This window comes from Musca autumnalis, unplaced genomic scaffold (genome assembly GCF_047663935.1).
Source record: "Musca autumnalis isolate F117 unplaced genomic scaffold, ASM4766393v1 scaffold_5, whole genome shotgun sequence".
In the NCBI taxonomy this organism is placed as follows: domain Eukaryota; kingdom Metazoa; phylum Arthropoda; class Insecta; order Diptera; family Muscidae; genus Musca; species Musca autumnalis.
Window position 1 is genome coordinate 6,861,111 of NW_027412088.1, and position 24,079 is coordinate 6,885,189.

At 33.9% G+C, this 24,079-nt stretch overlaps 2 long non-coding RNA genes across 2 annotated transcripts in view; one reads left to right on the plus strand and one right to left on the minus strand.

The window, feature by feature from the left end:
* Positions 1–2,739, minus strand: part of LOC141406537 (uncharacterized) — a 217,637-nt gene extending 214,898 nt beyond the window's left edge. Inside the window, exon 1 of the long non-coding RNA XR_012413425.1 lies at positions 2,556–2,739. This is a non-coding gene — a long non-coding RNA (uncharacterized lncRNA). The remainder of the gene's footprint in view (positions 1–2,555) is intronic.
* LOC141406538 (uncharacterized) overlaps positions 1–24,079 on the plus strand; it is a 376,869-nt gene that overhangs the window by 130,043 nt on the left and 222,747 nt on the right. The window lies entirely within an intron of this gene.

The window sequence follows — 24,079 nt, forward strand, 5'->3', positions numbered from 1 at the left end:
CGATTTTTTACAAAAATATTTTCACAATTTATGAAGATCAAAAGTTGTTGTAAAGATATTCAAATACTTTCTGGAAAACGAAAAGCGCCACAGGCGAAAATATTTTTGAAAAAAAAATCACGCGATTTTTACAAAAATATTTTCACAATTTAAGAAGATAAAAAGTTTTTGTAAAAATATTCAAATTACTTTCTGGAAAACCAAAAGTAAAAGAAAATATTTTTGAAAAAATCGCGCGATTTTTTATAAAAATATTTTCACAATTTATGAAGATCAAAAGTTGTTGTAAAGATATTCAAATACTTTCTGGAAAACGAAAAGCGCCACAGGCGAAAATATTTTTGAAAAAATCGCGCGATTTTTTACAAAAATATTTTCACAATTTAAGAAGATAAAAAGTTTTTGTAAAAATATTCAAATTACTTTCTGGAAAATCAAAAGGGCCGCAGGCAAAAATATTAACTTCCTAAGAAATTTGAGGGAAAACGTGCATTTATCGACGTTCAGAAAGGTATATTATGCACAAAAAAAACTTCAAACCTTTCTAGGGTCTCAAGATTTGCAATCTGATACGAATTTTGTGCTTTTTATAAAGAACAATACCTAAAAACGCAAAAAATTAAGCAAGGGTCAGCTTTAACGAGGTATATAAGAAATTTGACCCTAAATAACGGCATTTGACCCCCAAAAATTATTTTCTTTTCTCTAAAATATATCTCAGACACCTAGAGACATTCGCCAAAACTAAAAAATGTGTAAATTTTGCTACTAATTCCATAAATTTTACGATAATACTCGTATTTCCTTGGGGTGTATGTATACTTTTCTGTGTTGTGAAAATTGAATTTCTTTAATTGTACTAAATAAACGTATTAGATTAAAATAAATTTGTGTAATTATGGTTATTTTGTCACCAAGGAACCACACAGTGCAGTTGTTGCTGTAAAAAACCCAACGATTTAGCCAAAACTGCATTTATGTAGGGTGTATGTATACTTTTCTGTGTCACTGTATAATAATGGCCCTTAGAATTAAATTTGTACCAGTCGAATATGAAATATTTCGGAATTTGATGTAGCCTGAAAAATGTAGGTCAGGAGGAGGCATTGTGACTCACAAGAGAGCCCATGTGCTCTAAGTGAGCGTAAATTTCTTATCGCTCACAGCCTGTGTAGATGCTAACACGTTGTGAACAACAACAAATTTACGCTCATTGAGAGCACAAGAGAGACCCAAAAATGTTCTCTGCCTCCTCCTGATGTAGGTGGAAAAGTGTTTTTTTTTGTCACCCTATTGTTCAAATGTACATGCATATGTACATACATCTTAATCGAAAACATACAAAATCAAAATTCTCCATATTAGCGTACTTAGCTTTAGAGAGTATCGTTTTTTTTTTTTTTAATTTCCATGGTTGTAGTCACACTGGAGCCCCATCAATGCGGACGCATAGCTCAATAATATTATCGTAACCCTTTTATGATCATCGTTGTTTACATCAACAATTAAAAGTTAAATAAAAAATACTCCACAAACACGATGCGCCATTTATTTTAAATTGTAACAACAACAATAACAAAAACACTGACCTTTTGTGCCAACACGCAGTCTACGCGCACATATTCATTTGAACATACATACCCACCAAACCAAATGTCGGACGTCCGACGTGTCTGCACAAAGTCGGAAGTGTTTCTCGACGCGTCTGACCGACTTCGCTCCGAATTCTGTCCGACTTGTCTGAAGATTTCTCTCTCTCTCTCTGAGTGAAAGTAAAGAGTTTCTTCAAACTTCAACACTGTTCCGTGGAAAGTCGTATGTTTTATCAACTCTAATATGTGAATATAAGTAATTTATATATTACAGTAGATCATCGATAATTCGTAATCGAAGGGACCGGTCATTTTATACGTAATATCGAGATTTTCAATTTAGTGGGGTTAAAATGTGAAGGAAAGGGACCGACAGCTTATACGAATTATCGAGATTTTCGATTTATCGAGGCACGAATTATTGCGATTCCACTGTAATACATTTACATTTTCGCAGATCCTGCTGATGAATTTATTGTGCTCCACTGTTTAGAAGACATATCGCTTTTTACCAATTGACAAAGTGGTGCACGCACATTGAATAGCCTTAAATGACATTAAAACCTTTAATAATAAATTAGAAATTCATACGATAGTTCATTAGAGTACGGACCGAATTCGGTCCGAAAGTCGGCAAAACATCCGATTTTCGGTCAAAGAATACTTCAACCACGCCATATGACTTTCGGTCAGAGATCGGACGGAATTCGCATCCGAACTCAAATGCTTCTTCCGACTTTCGGACTGAATTCGGTTCGAACTCTAATGTTTCTTCCGATTTTGGTTTGCTGGGTACATAAGTACACTCGCATAATAACCGAAACGAAAACAAACAAAACGAACGAACTGAAAAAACATCAACAAACCCACGAATAAACATTGACAGCTTTTATCGTCAGTCGTTGTTGCCCATTCTGTTGCCGGTTGCACTTAAAATTAATTAAAAGAAAAACTCAAACTCACTTCGTTTCATTCACTTCTTGACTTCGCTTGTTTCTTTTTCATTCACTTCCCATGCGCCGCCCGTGTATGTCCGTTTCATTACAAAGTCATTTTTCTACACTTTTCCCTGAGAATTTTTAATTAAATTTTCTTAATTTCACTACGACACGACTTTTCTGTTCAATTGCTGGCTGTGCTGTTCTGTTGTTTGTTGTTTACATTCTGGAGGAGGTGCAGGCAAAGAAAAAGTTTTAAAAGTAAATGTCAAATTAATGGCAATGAAGGGAATGACTGACGTCTGTTGATGTTGTAATATGGAAGAGCTAGGCAAGAGACACGGCGAGAAGAGAGTTACCATTTCCCCATTCACGTTGTGTGGGTGGCCTTTGGGGTATTTCAGTGATAAATGCCTGCAAAATACGTAATTAGTTGAAATTAGTGGGATGAGGAAACAGGTACTTAAGCTAATTGAGGGTTTGTTGTCGGTATCGCATATGGATGTAGGTATTTGTGACTGTGTGGATGGATGTTTGTTTGCAAGCAATAAAACATCAATTGTTGTGTTTTTTCATGGAAGATGTGGTGAAGGAAAACGATTTTTACATTGCATGTCGTATGGATAAGCTGCATTGTATTCGAAATAAAGGGCATTCAATCAACGCTAATTAATATAAAAAAACAAAATATTCATAATTATAATCTATATAAATAAAAATCAACTGTCGTTCGTTGGTAATGGCATCAGTTGAGAACGGCCAATTTGGATTACTCTTTTTGTGAAATGTTCGCCATAACCCGACGTATGTTTTTATGCAAAGAAAATTTGGCCAAGTCCAATTTTACACCCACTTTTAAATCTTAAATTTTTATCTTATCTACAAAAACTACTGAATCGATTTTCCTGAAATTGGTATGTGCAGTGATAGCCCCCGGTAAAAATAGGCTACAAATTTTTTAAAAATGCTATATTTATAATAATTACGAATATACCGGTTTGGAAATAAATTTGCGAGACAATTGTGGTTGTGTCTTCGATCTTATTATTATTATTTTGGACCCAAAGACTTAACAACGCTCATTTTTTAAAATATGTTACATCTACAAAACTAATGAACCGATTTTACTGAAATTTTCAGCGAATGTATAGGGATGGCTCCGGTAAAAATATGCTGCATATTTTGTTTGATATTTAAAGAAACGCTACATTCACAATAATAGCGAATTTATCGGGTTGATTTAGAAATGCGAACTATAAGCTTTGGGGGAACGAATAGAACTGAAATTTATAATGGACAATATAGTAAACATTTCGAAAATAGTATATTCTTCCAGCTTCTAGCACGGACCAGAAGAGTATAAATTTTGGTACCGTTGATATCTGGAATGTTTAGAAATCAGAACTTTCAAATTTTACATTTAATACCAAATATTAACTAAGAACGGAGTGAACGAAAATTTACTTTACATACTCTTTTCTAATAATTTGAACTTTTCTCTAATGAATTAGCTGGCATATGTTGGTAAAGAAATAAAGTAGCTGGCCTACGCAGGTGGCATCAATCACACCAATGAGATTGTAAAATTCATCCTTGTTTGTTGCAAATGGACACTTCTGTAGTGGAATTCTGTAACTCGTTTTTTGAGTTACCGACAAAAATCGGTAAAAATAAAATGCTTATAATTTCGGTAATAAAGTTATCGCTAAGTCCTATCGATCTCAAAAGTGCTGTCAACTTTTATTGATACTTTTTATTCACAATTTTGGGTTTTAAATTTACCGCTCTCATAAGATTTGTCTATACTTATAAAGGAGTTGGACTTTATTTGAATACTGGAACACCCTAAGCATATCCGGTATGCCATATGAAGAACCTACGACTTCCCCCGATGACGTAACTACAGCTTAAAATTCTCAAAATATGCAATTTTTACAAGGTCCGTCGTATGTTTTCTATATTTTTTTTTAAATATATTCACCATAATTATTTCAAAAACTTTTTGAATCGTGCGTACAACATCTCCTTGATATATTAGTGTCGAAAAACCAACAAAAAGTATTTGTTTGTATCCGAAAATAACGAAATTCTGGGTAAAATTTGGAGTTGATATTGAGCTTTATCTCAAGAACAAGAAACGAAAAAAAGGTTGAAACAAAAGTCGTGTTAACGCCCAGGCTAAACGGCTATAGGAGCTAGAATCTTGAAATGTTGGATAAGGGACACTACGGTTCAAGAAATAAAGGACAAACAGGACATGAAAGGCATTGAGTTAGAAGAATTAAATGTTCTACAAAAAGATTCGCCAATCGATTTCACTGCAGACATGTCACCTCAAAACGAAGCTACAATAAAGCCAAACAGAGATATCTAGCTATTTTCCCAAGTATTACAGGGAAAAAATCAAAAACTTCATCGCGCGATATCTCAGAAACTTGACCTATGGCGAAAATGTCCTTTTGGGTTCTTAGTATACTCATCAATGGCTTTCATCTCCAAAAGAAATTTTTCACCCCCCAAAAATGCTGCTGCACAGTGTAATCAACGCCCAGGCTAAACGGCTAGAGCTAGAATCTTAAAATTTTGCCTTATTGGAAATTCGAACTAGAACGGTACAAAAAGTACTAAAAGTTACTAAATATGGTATCATTTGAATATGGCGAACAGGTAGACTAGAGTTCTGAAATTGGGTGAGGATCACTGATAGAGTATTGGTAGAGTTGGGTAATCTAGTTCCTAGTTCCTTGTACTAGTTCCAAAACGTATGAGTAACATCATGAAATATAACGTGTGATGTTAAGTATACGCAGTTTGTTCAAAGAAAAATGTGGGCCATTGGAACTGCCAAGTGAACGAGATAGTTCCATATAGTTCCTTTGGCACAACTCTAAGTATTGGATAGATGTACCAAAAGGTTTTTAGATAGATATAAGTGTACGAAAAGTACTAAAATTTACTAAATGTGGTTCCAATTCGTATTTTGTAAACCGATGAAGCTTAAAGGTTGAAAATTGGAGTGAGAATCAAGGATAAAAAGTACAATGAGGTGGTTTTGGAAAAATATACACATGTGTACGAAAAGTACTAAATTTGGTACAATTTGGATTTGGGTGAACGAATAGAGCTGGAATCCTGACATTTTGAATTAAGGTTACTGTTTGAGTGAAGAATGGAAGTAGTTTTGAAAATTCGTACTTATGGGTACAAAAAGTACTAAATGGTACTAAAATTGGTACAGTTTGGATTTTTGTAAACGGATAGAGGTGGAATCCAGAAATTTAGAATTACGATTGTTTTTTTGGAAAATCGTACCTATGGGTACGAAAATTACTAAATTGTACTAAATTAGGTACAATTTGGATTTGGGGGAAAAGATAGAGCTGACATCCTGAAATTTGAAATTAAGGTTACTGCTGGAGTGTAGAATGGAAGTATTTTTGAAAATTCGTACTTATTGGTACAAGAAGTACTAAATGGTACTAAAATTGGTATAGTTTCGATTTGGTGAACGGATAGAACTGGACTCCTAAAATTTTGAATTAAGATTACTGTTTGAGTGAAGAATGTAAGTAGTTTTAGAAATTCGCACTTCTGGTTACGAAAAGTATTAAATTGTACTAAATTTGGTACAATTTGGATTTTGGTGAACGGACAGAGGTGGAATCCACAAATTTAGAATTACGATTGTTTATTGGTAATTCGTACTTATGTTACTGTTGGAGTATAGAATGGAAGTAGTTTTGAAAATTCGTACTTATGGGTACAAAAAGTACTAAATGTGGTACAGTTGGGATTTGGATGAACAGATAGAGATAGATAGCCATAAATTGAAATACCTCGCTGCTGATTTATAGGGGTGAGACACGTCCGATTTTTGGAAAATCTAACTAAAGTATTCCAAATAGTACTTAAATGAAATTACATATCAATTCAAATATGTAGGTAGTATAACAACATCAGAATTCACCATTTCGGTATTAAATATTGTTTGTTGTTGTTTTTATATCCTGTCGCTAAAATGTGGTTTCTTGCATTTACGTACCTATTATTATTAGGCTTTCTTTATTTACTGGTTCCTTCCGTCCACCAGCTATTTCAGAAACACAAAATCCTCAATTCCAACGTTATTTCCTTTACTGGGGCTCCGAAGCAGCGTTGCCGACAGTTTTTGATCAGAAATCGTCAAAAAAATCGTCCAATCGTCAACAATATTTGAAAAATCGTCACAAAATCGTCAACATGGTCCAAAACTCGGTTTGGTTACCGTTTAATGCGATTTTTCGCTGCTATTTTTGTAAATGAGACTGACAACATAAGATATACAATCCACAGCAATAAATCTAACCCAATATCACTTAAATACTGCAATAAAAACAGCTTTCAGAAGATGATAGTTTCCCTATGGTTATCGAGTTTGAAGCAATGTAGTATGGTAAAGCTGGGTACACATTGTCATTTTAAATGGTAGCTTAGCTCAAATATCGCTTGCTTGATAGTGTGACTGTCCATATTTGCCCGTACACGTACATTTTGGTTGTTGGTCAGTCGAAAATCGATAAAAATTTTCATTCAAAACTGGCTGACAGCTTAAAGATTGCATTTGTAGGAAGTTAATAAAGCTGGACTCATATTTTTTATAACAAAATATGTATAAGTAATATTTTATCAGCTCATGTAATTTGAATGTGGGGCAAAAACTATGAAATACCTGTGCCTAGATATGCCAGATATGTGCCTAAATATAGCCAATCCATCTGGAAATTGCTATAAAACATTAAAAAGATCAAAAATCGAGTTTGGAACATTGCTTTCCCTAAAATCTTTCGTGAAACTTTGGTCAAAATGTAGTTAACGTCTTTTATTTCATGTATTTCTGGCTTAGGTGAAAAATCGTCATTTTGGACCATAAAATCGTCAAATCGTCATTTTTCAATTTTGGGTCAAAAAATCGTCAAAATGACGATAAATCAGCAAATTCGGCAACACTGCTCCGAAGACGTGAATTGTATCCACGCAAAGACTGCACTCCCTTTCCGGATTTCAGCTCGTTAAGGAAAAACTTGAAATATTCAGGACCAATTTTGAGACAAGATGTATTTCTTCGTCCTATACTCACATAAATGAACTTGTTTCATAAATGGATGTAAAAATCCAACCCCCATCTAGTCAAACAATTTTAAGGTTTAATTTTTTTCCTTATGTATCTAATATCAAAATGTTTAATCATAAATCATATTGTTACAAACAAATATTATAATTAAGTAGAAAAGGAAAATTAAATTTCCTAAACTCTTTATATGTATGTATATATCTGATAAAACCCGAAATGTCATAAAAATAAAGAAATGAAATGAAATTTTCGCAAATTTCATTGTAAACATATACAAATTTCATTTTTGTAAAATACTATTCATACGAATATCAACTACTTTGCTTTCATCACAAACAAAATGATTTTCTGACTCATAGAACAGAAATAAATGTCAAAAATATCGTAATACTTACATTACCGTCAACTGTATACATACATACATATGTATATCGACCGTTTCTTAGTTGTTTTTTATCATAGTCAAAAACGCAGAACGAATCACTAAATATTATATGTATATTTAATAATGAATGAATGTTAACTCGAAACAAGTTTACGCTTCGTAATCTAATAGATAGACCCCTAAATAGGTCTACGTAAATTTATGACAATAAATTAGGATTATCTTATGGTGATTATTTTGGAATTCACCAGAATGAATACTTACCATCCAATTCTGCCCATTACCATTATTGCCACATTACCCTTGGGTAAACGTATGTAACCCTTTCCCCAAAATTTGAATATGAAAAAAAGATATGCGGATTTTGTTTTCATTGTTATAAGTATGTATTTCATTTTATTGGTGTATTATTGTGTTAAATATTTTGATAACTTTTTTTTTGTTTATTTGAAAAGAATAACATTACTAAGATTATGATTACCATAAATACGTTCATACATACTTACTTTATATGTTTGTAGTTCTAGTTGTATATGCGCAGTATGTATGTATGTACGTTGAGAGTACATTTATTTTAGTTAAACATCTAAAGTGGTTGTTGATTGGTTTTTGTTTGTTTGTTGTTTTGAATTCGTATTTGAGGAATTTATTTAGCGGATAGGTTTTTCATTCTAAAAGATTTACTAGAGTACTGTTGTTGTTGTAGAAGTTGTCAGTTGTAGTTTTTTTCCATTTCAATATCAGTGATTTTTCATTAAACTAATAGGTATTGTGCTTAAAAAGTTTTAAAACTAACACTTAATTGTTTTTAATTTAGCTTGTTTTATATAGTTATTAGCCTTGTGCGGGATTAATATTAATTGTTTATTTAAATAAATGTAATTGTATTTTCTATAGAGACAGGAAACTTATTAATATTACAAGGTGTTCTACATATTAAGTTTATTCCTTTTTATTTTAATTCAAGGTATGTAGAGTTTGGTATATTTTTTACAGTTCAGAATTGTATTAAAATAATATTATTCAATATTAATCTAACTAAAATATTGTATATGTATTTTTAAATATTAAAAGGTAACTTTAAAATTAGGAAAACAAAATCAGAATTAATTTTAGGTAGTTTAAAACATATTGAAATTGCATCATTCCAGGTGTAGGATTTTAATTTTTGACATCTTAGAGATGTTTAAAATTAAAAAAAAACACTTAAGTTTTTATAATATTTACATAAAACTAAAATTATTGTTAAATTAAGGTTATGTTTGCATCTTTTTATGGTATCCAATGAAATTCAATTTCATTTGATTGGCTTTTCTAAAAGTTTTTCTTCTCGTGTCTCTTCTCAATCTATTTTTGCACAGGGTGAGTTTTGTTTCGCTTTTCTTAAGTTCTATACTGCACAGTTTTTTACGTTGTTATGTTATTTTTTTTTTCTTATTTTTTACAAATAAATAAAACTCTTAAAGACTTAAAAAGAGAAAACAAAAAATATGTAACGTAAATATGTACAAAAAAGCAACAACAACTACGAAAAAGAGCAACCAGAAGAGACGGGTGGAAACCTCACCACGTCACGCACATCACGAAACGTCACGTCATTTTACGAGTATTTCAGTAATTCAGTATTTCTTCTTTATTTTCATATTTTTACTTCATCTCTTTGAAAAATTCATTTTGCACAGACTGTTGTACTCAACGCAGCAACTCCTCTCAGATATGAGTTTTTGTTGGACTCAAGGGTCGAGCGGGAGAGAGATAGAGGGGGGCCAAGTTAAGGCATCATCGTTGCAGAAAAGCAAACAACACACGACAAGTGTTATTGGGGACGAAGACAATGTTGCCATACTAGGTGGTCTTGCAATGACTGGGTGATTATAATACAAATAAGGGGATCAAAGTGTAAGGCGTATAAGATATTAACATTTTTCCTTTGTTAACCACTTTGCATATTGTAGTTAAGATCCATCTTTGTACGCATGTACTTCCGTAGGTGTCTTTTTGTGCTTCTCAATTCCGGAATTATTGCGATACTTTTTGCTTACCTATGAAAGCAAATCTCCCGTTTTCTTGTTTATAAACATCTGGCAACATCTGGAAAAAAGATAAATAACAGAAAAAAGGTTTCGTTAGTATTTGCACCACAAGTGGCTGTGACGACAGCTTTTGCTTATCAAATATTTTTGCTGATGTTGGTTGTGATGGTTTTTCGGTTTTGTTTGTTTGTTGGATTTCTCTACTACAGTGTTTTTGATGGAAATGCCGAACGGCATGAAAAGAAGCCAACGATGTGATGCTGACAAGTGAAGATATTTCAGGCAATATATGGCGCTGTTGCACAGTGTATCGGTTCATAATTATTAAAAAACTTATTGCAGACGGATACGACAATATTTAGGCTTCATGGCGAAGAACTGGAACAGACTTATTTTGGGACAGCTCTACGGACGAGCCATTTCAATCTACATATTAAAATGAGTGCAAGTTTTATGTAGAAATGGACGACTAAGAAGCGATAGGTACCAAACAATTGACAGACAGGGGATGGTACAGACAAGATGGTACAGTGCCACAACAACACTTTAAGGCGGATACCTGCTCTAAGTATTTCGACATTCATACGGGCACCTGGCTGTTTACAGATCAAAGAACAAGAAATCAAATTGATCACGTTGTGATACCTGGAAGACATTTATCGAGCGTGTTGGATGTAAGATCGTTCCGAGGAGCAAAGATAGACTCGGACCACCTCCCTGCTGCAGCAAAGGTACGTATCCGATTAAACGTAGCAAATAAAGTACGAATAGACACAACACAAAAGTTGAGTATCGGTTAGCTGCAAACGCAGCTGATAGCCACATCATTTTCCATTCGACTGGCCCAAATGCTTAATCAAAGCACTCCTGATCCCGATAATATACCAGCACAGTAGTGTACTGCCCACTCCATGCAAACAGCCGCAAAATCAATACATGGATGCAAGATACCTCCACCAAGAAACCCATGGTATGATCAGTAGTGCTATTGTCTAATTAAAATGCTTTTCATTTCGGTAATTAACGATATTATTCGGTAAGTTAACGACCAAAAAAGTAGTCGTAAAGTTCTACCGATAGCAACCGTGTTGTGAACTTTTATTTGAACGTTTCATTCATAACTTTGCCTTTTAATGTTACCGATTTTTGTCGGTAACTCAAAATATGAGTTAGAGAATCCCACTACAGGAGTGTCGTGCGGCTACCGAAGAGAACAATGCGCCATATAGGCTCTATATATACTATATATATATTATATATATATATACTATATATATATAATATATATTATATATATTATTATATATATATATATATATATATATATATATATATATATATATATATATATATATATATATATATATAATAATTATACTATACATATATGAAGAAAGGACAAAATTTTTTAGTTTTCCATAAAAAAAAAATTAAAAAATTTTTTTTAAGCTACATGAAAGATTTTTGGTACATAGATTGGGAAAAAAATGCCATTCTTAAATCTGTTCGTGATACTAATTTTGGTTGTTGCGCGCAAAAGTTATGGCGGTTTCAATTCTGATAAAAAGAAAAAAATCTTTAAAAGACTCTAATCATTATATTGAGAAACTCTCTTAATTAGGGGCTCCCTACATACTATATGTTTACCGAGGTCCCATAACTTTAGTGAAAAAGTTGTGCATTTTCGCGAAAATTAGGAAAGAATTCCAAACAATTGGTAGTTTGCAACTTGTTTTAATAAAATTCAACCTGCTTATGCCTCTGAAAAATATATAAAAATATGTACGTAATCTATACATCGCGAAGATTCAAATGAAACCAAAACTATACAAATCCGTTTAGTGGTTTTCATATTATAGCGAAAACAAAAAAATATCTTGAGGAAATTTATAAAATTTTTGTAAGAGAAAATATTTATTAAAATTTATTTTGTGAGTTAGTTGAACAAAATGTAAGAAAAATACGTCGGAGTTTTTCTTCTATTATAGTTAAATTTCACGCAATAAATCACATTTTTTATTCTAATCACTTCTCGAAAACACGCTAACATCTAGCAGAAGATATGGATATCTTTCAAATAAATGTTGGGTTCCTTTAAATGGGGTATAATCTTGAAATAAAATTGTATCGGGTAATGTTCATTTTGCAATGCGTGTAAATCGCGAAATCCTCAAAATCACTTGATGCGCATGCGGTTTACCAATACAGCGAATTCTTCTCTTTTAATTTGTACACATTTGCCAGGATTTACTTTGGCCGCTAAGATGTAGCATCGTCTACAGTTTAGTGTGCAAAAAACTGTATAATGCTTATAATTTGCACAAAGTGCATACACTTTTTATGCGCATCCGATTTCACTATCAACCGTGAAAAAATACATCGATCTAAACATATTTCAATAAAATCCATCAAGAACCGTGGATGTAGCATCACACAGTATTTTTTGGATAAATCGTATACAGCTCCCACGCCACTAAATTTTTCAAACCGCTGTTTTCGCACAAACGCGAGTGATGATTCACTTTCTTCATTGAAATGGAAACGATCCACATAAAACGCGAATTAGTCAGCGATATTTTGAAAAACATTTTTCGCAAATTTTTCAATTTTTGCAGTAGCCATTTCCGCCGTTCTAGTAGATGGATTTTTATGATCTGTGATTCATATGATCCGGATCGTCGAAAAACTAAAATATCGCGGGGTACCAGCACACTCAAAACGATATTGTAAATACTGTACCCAAAAAATAGGTTTTTTAGAAAAAATATCACACTAAATTTTGGCCTTTGGCAGTAGATTACTCCGCTGTTGTGTGGGCTACATACTCAATATACATATCAGATTATGGGAAATCGCGAGTTCTTTAATCCTATAATTGGTTTTTCGAAATATCCGAATGCGCGTCCCAGTTACATAAAAAATACAAAAAACACCTGAAATCCGGCTTCAAAATGTCAGCATCCATAAAAGGTGGATGCAGTGGAAATTTTGGAAAGTGATACATTAGAAGTGTAATCTTCATTTTGTATTCTCCTACTTTTACTTTGGACAGATGTCCGTCATTTGAATGGTTTAATCAGAAATCGAATAGCAATGTAAAAAACCTGTTTAGCTTCAACGTGTTTTTACCTATGTTTTTTCCTTTACGCGGTCGTAACTACCACGTAAATTAAATTTTTTTGCTAAATTTTTGAGCTTTGTACAAAAGCATCTAAAATAATCCAGCAATAGTCATAGTTACTGGTAAACTACAATAGTTCGCGTATTATAATAGTGCAAACCTTGGCTTCATGGAAACTAAAAAATTTTGACTTTTCCTCATATACACTATATTATAGGGCTACACTATAATGAGTACCAAAGCGTAGCGCAAGAGAGGAGCCAGAATGAAGTCCAAAAATTTGACCATAGAGCAGCGATGCTCGCCCTCATACTTAAAAGTGTAAACAAAACCACACGTACTCTCTCTTTATTTTCATCTACCGTGGTTTAATAATTGGAATGCTTGCTTACCACTACTAATGTACGAAATATTTTGAGCATCCCTGCCGTAGAGTGAAACATCAAACTGATGGCTTTGGTACATGCACATCCTACTGTACCCTGCAAGCAAAAAATATCGCGGAAGTGACTTAGGCGTGACGCCCAGGGCGATGATAACAGTCGCGGCGACAGTCGCAGAAGTCATCCTGAAGTGACCTCCGTTGTGAAGAAATGAACCACGACGGCGTGTCGTCTTGGAAGTCACTCCAGCGACACTTCTAGAAGATCATTTCCGCGATAGTTCTTAGAATTACAAACAAAAAAATTATTTTTTTAAATTTTTGTTATTTTAATTTTTTTAGTTTTATTTTTATCTATTTTTTAAGTACTCTCTTTTATAGAAATTATTCTTTGGAATTTCCGCCTACATTGATTTTGTCATTTTAAACATGTGATGTTTTGTTGCCAGACTTGGGAAGCGAACCCGGACCTTCAGAATGCAAAGCGAGTGTGCTTACCACTGCACCACCGTCTCATATAATCATCAGTTAGAAAAATGTTCTATATTTGTTCAAATGTGTTGAGTCATTAAATAAATGTAAACAATCGCCTTGGAAGTCACTCCGAAGTGTCGGCATACGCGATAAAAGGTAATCACAATAAGGCTATAGAAATTGTTTGTGTAATTCACCAACGATCTTCCTTGGGGTGTCTCCGGAGTGACTTCCTAGGTGAGGGAGTGAGAAACTCACTTCCATATGCTGACAGGGGAGATAAGCAAGGTAATTTGGTAACAGATACAGACAGTGTAGTCAGGATATGGAAAGATCATTTTTCGAAACTGTTACTGTCCAATACTAGCGAAGAGGACGAAGATACGACAGATCCAATCCCAGAAGATGGCATTGAATGTGTACCGCCCGGCCAAGATGAGGTAAAGACAGCAATAAAACGGCTGAAGAATAATAAGACAGCAGGAGCCGATGGCTCACCAGCCGAACTGATCAAAACCGGAGGCGACGGGCTGATCAGTTATTTAGCACCATCTGTTAGGAAAAATACATACCCGACGATTGGAACCTGAACAACTTGTGTCCTGTCCACATGAAGGGATATAAGAATGTGTGCCCAATAACGTTATGATTTTTTGAAATTTTTCCTCAAAAATTATTTCCTGTAGAATAAATGAACTTTTGCCTATTAACACGTTCGCGGACGCAAGAAAACTCAGAGAGGTGCAAAAAATGACACCCAATTTTTTTCGAAATTAGTTTTTTTGCATTTATTAATTAATTATTAATATTATAATTTTTTATTTATTATACTATGGATATTGATGAAGTTAGCCGTATTATGTACATAAATCACAAAAACATACGATTGTATACAAGTAAATGACTAAAAACTGACTTTGAATATGAATGCTATAGCATTCATGTCATGTCAATGCTATAGTATTCACGTCCGCGAACGTGTTAATGACTAAAATAACGTTTCTTCTGTTTAAGTATTAAAAATGATAAAACATTTTCTCAAGAAATTATTTCCTGTTGCACGAATGAATGACCTACTGCATATTGAAAAAGGTTCCGCACATACCACTTTTAATTGATATGATATATGAAATAAAATTATATATGATATAAAATAATATACATACAGTTTGACAAGTAATTGTTTTCAAACTGAGAAAACGAACACTTTTCATGCATTAATTACTAAAAAATGACAAATATTTGTGATAAAAATGTCGGGTTTTTTGCAAAAATTAGTTGTTCGACTTATTTAAGACCAAAATGAATGGATAAATAAAAAAATTAACCCGCTTAGTTCAACAATAATAACCAAAAGAATAATTAACATGTAATGCAAGGTGCCAAGAAAATGTTTTCAAAATGTAATTGAGGTTCCAAAATACCCCATGTTTTCGGTAAATACTTAAAAATCATGACATTTTATGATTTTTATTCTTAACAAGGATTAGTTGCTAACAAGTATTAACAATATTAGGCATGGAATATCCCCACTAAGAGGGTTACCATATGGACCAAGGGGGTACCAAATCGTATTACATGTAAACGATGTCGTATAGGTCTCAAACCGGGAATATCTGAAAACTAAGACATTTTATGAGTATATTTAGTTCACCAGGGGGGACTTTCATCAATTACAATAAATATTGCCTACAGAATAGTTCGATCAGGAGGGTTGCCAGATCGACTAAAAAGGTACCAGGTCTTATTAACAGTAAAAGGGACCAACTAGGCCTACAACCACAGCCTACAAATGGTTCATTCAACTCAAAATTTATTAAGAGATAAGAATATTTCATGAAACAGTCGAAAATAGCACATTTGGAGACTAATATTCCTTAGAAATTTGTATGGTACAGATTTCTACAATTTTCGCAAATGCTTACTATGACCTACTGGAGACATTTCGTGTACTGTAAAGTAATACTGTGACAAAAATTTCTAAGTGACAGGGATATAATGCTACAGTGTTACCATGGTATACCATCAAAGCCAAAAAACTTACGGGAATTCCTCAATCTGGCTGTTAATAGATAAAATTGGATGTCTATAGCAAGCTAAGTATAATTTAGCAATATCTTCCATATGCATTTCTAACCGATTTTTGTACTTCTTGGTTATATTTTGGTTTGTTTTAGTGAATATCCTTATCCCTAAATAAAATTTCAGTTAAATAAACCACTTTTAAGATCTAATTGTGGGCGTAGGAGGTCCAGTTTACTGTTATGAAGACCTGGTAAATTTTTAGTCGATCTGGCAACCCTCCTGATCGAGTTCTGCTGAAGGTAATATTCATTGTAATTCATGTCATACCATCTTGGTAAACCAAAATACTCATAAAACGTCTTAGTTTTTTGATATTCTCGGCTTGAGACCTATAGGACATTGTTTACATGCAATATGATCTGATACCCCCTTGGTCCATATGGTAACCCTCTTAGTGGGGATATCCCATGCCTAATATTGCTGATACTTGTTAGCAACTAATCCTTGTTAAGAATGAAACTCATAAAATGTCAAGATTTTTAAGCATTTACCGAAAACGTGGGGTATTTTGGAACCTTAATTACATTTTGAAAACATTTTCTTGGCACCTTGCATTACATGTTAATTATTCTTTTGGTTATTATTGTTGAACTAAGCGGGTTAATTTTTTTTTATCCATTCAATTTGGTCTTAAATAAGTCGACCAACTAATTTTTGCAAAAAACCCGACATTTTTATCACAACTATTTGTAATTTTTTAGTAATTAATGCATGAAAAGTGTTCGTTTTCTCAGTTTGAAAACAATTACTTGTCAAACTGTATATGTAACGATATGATGATAAATTTAGTAAGAAAGAAAAGGTTATGTCATGTGGCTCCAAATTTTTTTTCTGTTATATATCTGCTTATAGTGACTTCAAAAGTTTGTCAGAAAAGGTCATATAAAAAATTTTTCAAATGACTTTGTGCGTGAGCTTTTTTTTATCAAATAACCTTATAATTAAGATTTTATCTAATCTTAGGTAAAAACTCATAAAAATATGATACATGGGTACGAGGTTTTAAAAACGTGCTAACCCTAGTGCACAAACTACAGGGACATAAGTCTGCTCCCCATTGCTTATAAGATTGTGTTTGGGATATTGTGCGAACGACTAAAGCCTATGGCCAACGAAATAATTGTGCTACACCAATGCAGCTTTAGACCTGGCAAATCCACCAATGACATTTACCTGATATTTACCCTGCGACAAATCTTGGAGAAGATTCAAGAGGTGCAGATCGACACTACCACCATTTTCTCGATCATAAAGCAGCCTTCGACAGTCCCCTACGCTCGAGGTATTTCAAGTCATGTCTGAATTTGGTATCCACACAAAACTTGTTCGGCTTTGTAAGATGACTTTAACTGGTATACGGTCCTCAGTTAAAATAAAATCCGAAGAGTTAAGTACCAAAAGAGCTTTCAGACAAGAAGACAGCATTCAACATTCTGCTGGAAAAGGTTATACGAGATGCAGATGTTAAAAGAAATTACACAATTTACGCCAATAGCCACACGTTACCGGCTTATCCTGACAATATAAACATCATGGGCCGATCAGTAAAAGAAGCAACTGATGACTTTAAGAATGCCAATCTCTAAAGTGGGTCTGTTGTAAATGGCGTCTGTTGCAAAAGTGCGCCATAGAATTCGCATCAACAGTGGAAGTTGGTTCCTATAATTTAGGCTCCGCCATAAACACAATAAACAACTTCAGTTGTGAAATAAAATGAAGAATTGTATTGACCAACAGATTCTACTATGGCTTAAGTAAGCAGTTTAGATACAAAGCCGCATACTACCCATGCTAATGTAAAAGCATGGGTACCTGCGCAAGCAGTTAAGGCAGTGCTTAGTGAGTTTGAGAAAAATTTTCTTCGAAATGAACCACGAGCTGTTTCGGCTATACAACGACATCAGTATAGTTGGCCGTATCTAAATACAACGAATGCTTTGGCTAGGCCCTGTCATGAGAAAAAGCGACGATGAACCCGATAAAAAGGCGTATAAATACGGGCCACGTGCCGTGGGGGGCTAAATCAAAACTTTTACCTATGCCTATATTCGGTCCATTATTAACTACCCACACACTGCTAATTTTTAAAATGTCAGCACTAAATCACCATTAGTTTTGATGTTATTAATTTTGAGCTACTAATAGGCGGAAAACTTCATCTAAAAATTTTGATTATTTTTTGAAACACTGTGGTTTTGTGTTGAAAACATTAAAACGTTGATAATATATTTGTTGTTTTTTTCTTTGTTTTGTTACGTTGTATTGGTTATTTGTTGTTCATAAAAAATATTATTTGATGATGATTTTTCATTGCTTTGGATGATGCCCGTTGGGCGAATAACCAACCATTGAATGAAGAAAGTCTCGTCTGTGTGTTCGTACATCCGTCGGTTTGTGCGTTGTTGATATGATGCGATTATGACGACTGAGATGAGCCAAAAGATTAGTGAATAAAAAAAGATAAAAGTGTTGTTGTTTGTTGTAGCCGCCGCCATCATTATCATCATCATCAAAGTTCTTTATTATCATTATCAACATCAACAACAACATCATCATTATTTTTACCATCAATTTATGGGCGAGTTGCCGATGGATGAATGGGAATCCAAAGTTGGTGAGTATTTGTTTGTGCGTCCGTCAGCTTGGTGAACGCTCTAACACAGTTTGGAAATCATTTTAGTAAACAAATCAATCCCATAAATATTTATGTTAATCAAATCTTCATCAAAATAACTACAAAGAGAAAAAAAAAGCAAAGGCCAAAGACAAAATATTTGAGGTCAGAGATGGGAAGTGAGTTCGCAAGAAATTGTGCTAATGGGAATTGAATGTTATTAAGAAAAAATAAAAATTTAAAAATAAATTTATTTAAATTTATATGAAATAAGTATGAAATAAATAAAAAATAAAAGAGTGAGGAGCCTAAAAAGTTAACAATAACAAAAAAAAACAAAAATAAACTCAATTAAGTAGTATAAATTATTAGCAAAATACGTATTGACCTTTAACAAGTTAGCGGGCGCAAAAAATCAAAGTAGTGCATAAAATGACACCCAATTATTTTCGAAATTAGTTTATTTAATTTATTTATTAATTACTTTTTATTTATTATATTATTTTTTTAATTAGTCGTAAAAACATACCATTATATCGAGTAAATGAACGTTAAACCCTATACATTGGTTTATAGGTATTTTTCTGTTAATTTTAATAATAATAATTTTTTTTGACACACTCTAATATACAAATTCACATGATTATATCGAATTTTGTTCAGACTAATAGTCAGTTTGTTTTCTTAATATCTACCTACAACGTATTCGGTGAATGTGAAGAGAATTAATGAGCAGTGGTAGTCTCCCACTTCGAATTATTGATTCAAATTTTTGTCGTTCAAACAAAACTATATATACCCCCAAAATAGTCAATGATTACATCAATTCAAATCAATGAAATCATATTCCAAAATTCACAAAAATTAAATCAGTGTACGAAAATAAACTGCACGAAACGTTTTCAATGTTTTTGTTTCGTATTTTCCAAAAAACAAGAACGTTCAGTAGACTCGGACAGAAAGTTGGATACGAAAACAATAACAATAAAAGTGGTCAAAAGAGTAGTACATTTAGACTATGTACTTAATGTACTTAATCATCGTATAAGTGTATAGTATAAAAGGTGTCTAACCTTCTGATAAGCCCGATGTAGTTAAAATACAAAACAATCTTTAAAACGGGATCTGTAAGTCGACTTTTATTATATAAGTTTTATGTCCAAAATCTAGCAATAGAGATCAACTTTGGGTGCTATATGTACATATATATAGAAAACAAGTAAAAAAGTGTCAATCCGCTTTGCCGACAGAGATATACCCTCAGCCAATGTGAAGTGAAACTTTCATCTACGGGCAGATCGAATGTATTTAGGGTCTCTTCAGAATTTTGTGACCTTTTTGAACATTTGAACTTGCCGACAAAAATGTGGATTAGGAATTAACTGCACTTTGACACAAATGTTGAACTTTTGTGGAGGAGGTATCCTTAGGTAGGACCGACATGGGCCATTTTAGAAGTTAAGCTAAATTTTGACAAAATATTAGGAGAACCAAAGTTTGGACCAAATTGGTTGCCCCTTTCAAGTGATATTGTCCTAGCATTTAAGTGACATTTTTTTAAATATTGGGGAAAAGTACCGGAAGTTGTGGACCGGTATTGCCCATGAAACTAAGTTTGGATAAAATATGACGAAGACCAAATTTTGGACCAAGTCGGTTGAACAGATCGAGAGTTATCGTTGCTGCCACACCTTTCGGGGTGTTTCCAAAGAAATATGGACTTGCCCCTGAAAACCCTTTTACCGTCGTAGTGGAGGTAGCGAATGCAAATCGCTTCAACAAAAATCAAAGTGATTCGCGAGCAGGTCTTAAAGTGAACTTATCCGAAATTTTGTGTAGGAGGTACCAGAAGGAGTAGACAAATAAAGTCCAAATTTGAACCTGATCTATGTCTGGTAGATATAATAGGATGTTCAGAGTATGGATTACATCGGTCACTCCCTTAAGAGTTATCGTGCGCACAATTTTTCCGAACATTTTTGAACTTTTGTGAGGGAGGTACCTGAAGGTGTGGACCGATATGGTTTATCTTCGAGCTTAAACTATGTTTGGACACAATATTACGAAGGCCAAATTTTGGATCGAATTGGCAGATCCGTTCGAGAGTTATCTTGCGCTCCAACCACTACACACGGTGTCATAGGGGTTTTTTGCACCTTTCAGGCTATTTGCTCAGCAAGTATAGACTTGCCCCTGATGAAACTTGTACCGTCGTATGGCGGACAGTGAATACAAGTTGTTACAACAAAAATCAAAGCGATTCGAGAGAAGGTCCTAAACTGAACTTTTCCTAAATTTTGTGTGGGAGGTATCCGAAGGAGTGCACCGATTGAGTCCATATTGGAACCTCGTTTAAGTCTGGTAGAAATTTAACGATGTACAAAGTATGGGCCAAATTGGTTACTCCCTTTAAGAGTTATCGTGCGCACAAATTTTCCGAACATTTTCGAACTTTTGTGGGGGATGTACCGGAAGGAGTGGACCGATATAACCCATCTGCGAACTTAAACTAAGTTTAGGCAAAATATTACGAAAGCCAAATTTTGGACCGAATCGGTTGATCCATTCGAGAGTTATCGTGCGCAGCAGCCGGCCAGACAGACAGACGGACGGACATGGCTAAATCAACTCCAAATTGTCTGAAACACATTTCGTCAAAACATATTTGGGGTCTAAAATCGAAATAATCGATGAGGCACATTTTGCCCGTATGCATAAATGCTGACGGTATAATGAAAACTATATCGAAAATAGGACCAAAATTTTTTTATAGAACCACACGGTGCCCTTGAGCTAGAGAAAATATTGTAGCAGTAAATATTTTCTACAATATTTTCATTAGTCCCATTTCGATGGGACTTGCCGTTTCCAAGCAAAATCCTGAAAACCTAAAAATGTGAACTTTGTCCGCGATTTTTAAATAAGCATCCAGCGATTTTTTCTTGTTCATAATCCGCAAAAATTTCTTAGGAGTAAGCGGTTTTCATTAAAAGTTAGTTAAGGCGCACCGTGCATGACATGGTTTTAGAAAGAGTCGATACAGTCAGTGCATTGTCCCAATTTGAACTTCTATATCTAAAAAATGGTAAGACCTACGAGAATATCATGAAGGTCAATCTTGTAGAACATTTTCACTGCTACAACATCTCATTTCGATAGGACTTGCGGTTTCCAAGCAAAGCCATGAAAACCTAAACAACCCTAACCCTCCGGTGATTTTTTGGTTTTTTGATTTTTCTTATCTATGAACATTGTAGTTTCAGAATCCGCAAAAACTTTCCAGATGTAAGCACCTTTCATTTAAAGATATCGAAAATAAAAAATCTTTTTAGAAATATTGCCTGTAGTGATTCAATTTTAACAAAATTTTATTAAAAATTCCCGTTAAAGTCATGCCCAAACTATTCTCTCTTAAATCAAAATATAGTGTGCATTAAGGCATCTCTACCTCCCCAATGCTCCACTCTACTGTCATTAAAGCTCCAAGTATACTCCAGTTGATATTCAAATGAACTTCGTGTTTTACATTTAACGAACTGTGAACTGTTTAGTAATAACAACAGCAGCAACAACAACAGCAACAATAGAAATAACATCGTAATCAACAACAAATATAAAATGTATAAACCGAACAACAACAGCAGCAACTGTCAGTGGCTTAACAACAAGTGCAACACGAACAGCTTAACTTAAATGCGGAGAATAAAGCCAACGACTCATGGAATGGGAGAAATACGAGCGGGAATATCAAGTGAATTACAATTACCAGACATACAACAGATATTGTGTGTGGATGTTGATTCAGCTGTATCTGGATCATGTGCATATCCACATTTAGTCTACAAATGAACAGCACAGAGTGTTTACAAGTAAGTTGAATGCACAAATTTGCATATAACGCACACATAGGTACATACATATCTACATTCGAATGTATCCAAAAGATTATGACACTATGATACAATACATTCTGATGATAGGTTCATAATTCAAGATGAAAATGTTTGTCTGGCTGTTGTGGCAATGCATTGCAGCGAGAAGCTTATACTCGCTCTATCACAAACACCTACTGCAAAATGTATCCCCAAAGAGCTTGTAGGAGAAAGAGGCAGACGTAATCCCCTCTGCTCTGTAAACCGCAAAAACCACAACAATACAGAAATATTATTTAATGTTTATAAAAGCATCATTATTAAAATGGTTGTGTGTGAGCGACAGACACACAGAATTTTGCATTGGGTTGCCACAACAAAATTTATTTTTAATGCAATAAACAATTTTCAAAAATAATGTGGTAATAGTTTTGGTGACCTTTGTTCAAATTGTGGTTTGTACAACAACAAATTTTTAATCCTGGGGAGGGATTTTCATAGTCTAAACTTAATTACAGGACATTTTACAAAAGGAGTGCCGACAACCGAGAGTCGTAGGTAAACAATTTTTCAACAACATATTTTGTGTCATTATGGTGCCTGACACAAAATATATGGTTGAAGCAACAATCAATATATGTTTTCAGATATCTCTTCTCTGTGTGTAGCAGTACAAGATTTGAACTTCTCTATATATGTACATGAGACAAAATAGCTGTAAGTATAAACCACATCGATCATGTTCTGATACATATATGTACATATAGAACCCACTTATCGGGTATTTTGGACATACGATCGAGTAAAGTACGAACCGTCACAACACGATAGCAGGATATCGAAAAACCACAGACAACACTAATGTAAGCACTCAGCTCAATGACAAAGTATTGCCCCCTTCATGAAAACTGCGGCAAAATCCATACTTGGGTACCAGAGGACTCCAGCTAGGAACCTATGATACGACCTGCTACTGAAGAGAAGAATGCTACCTATAGAGCTATCCCGAGGAAATTAGAGAAATTGAAGATTAAGATGTAAAGGAGATGGATCATATCGGTCCACTCCTTCGGGTATCTCTCCCACAAAAGTTCAAAAAAATAAAGTGTGTGATAACTCCCAAGGGAAAGCCCGATTTCGTCCAAATTTTGCGCATTGTAATATTTCTTCTGCACATAGATCAGCTTCGAATATCGGCTAACACTTGCAAAAGTTTCAAAATTTCCCTTAAATTTAAGGGCTGTTCGAGAATAGATTTGAAATTTTTAACGAACATACACTTTGCAGTCCTTACGTCGATAAACTGTTTTTGTCGGTCAAAAACTATAAAAAATCCTTTATTAACTTAAGGGCTCTGATTGGCGTGATAACTATCGAAAGAAGTGATTAACATTGGTCCAACATTTGCACATCGTAATATTTCTCTCACATATAAATCAACTACGAATATGAACCATATCGGTGGATTATTTT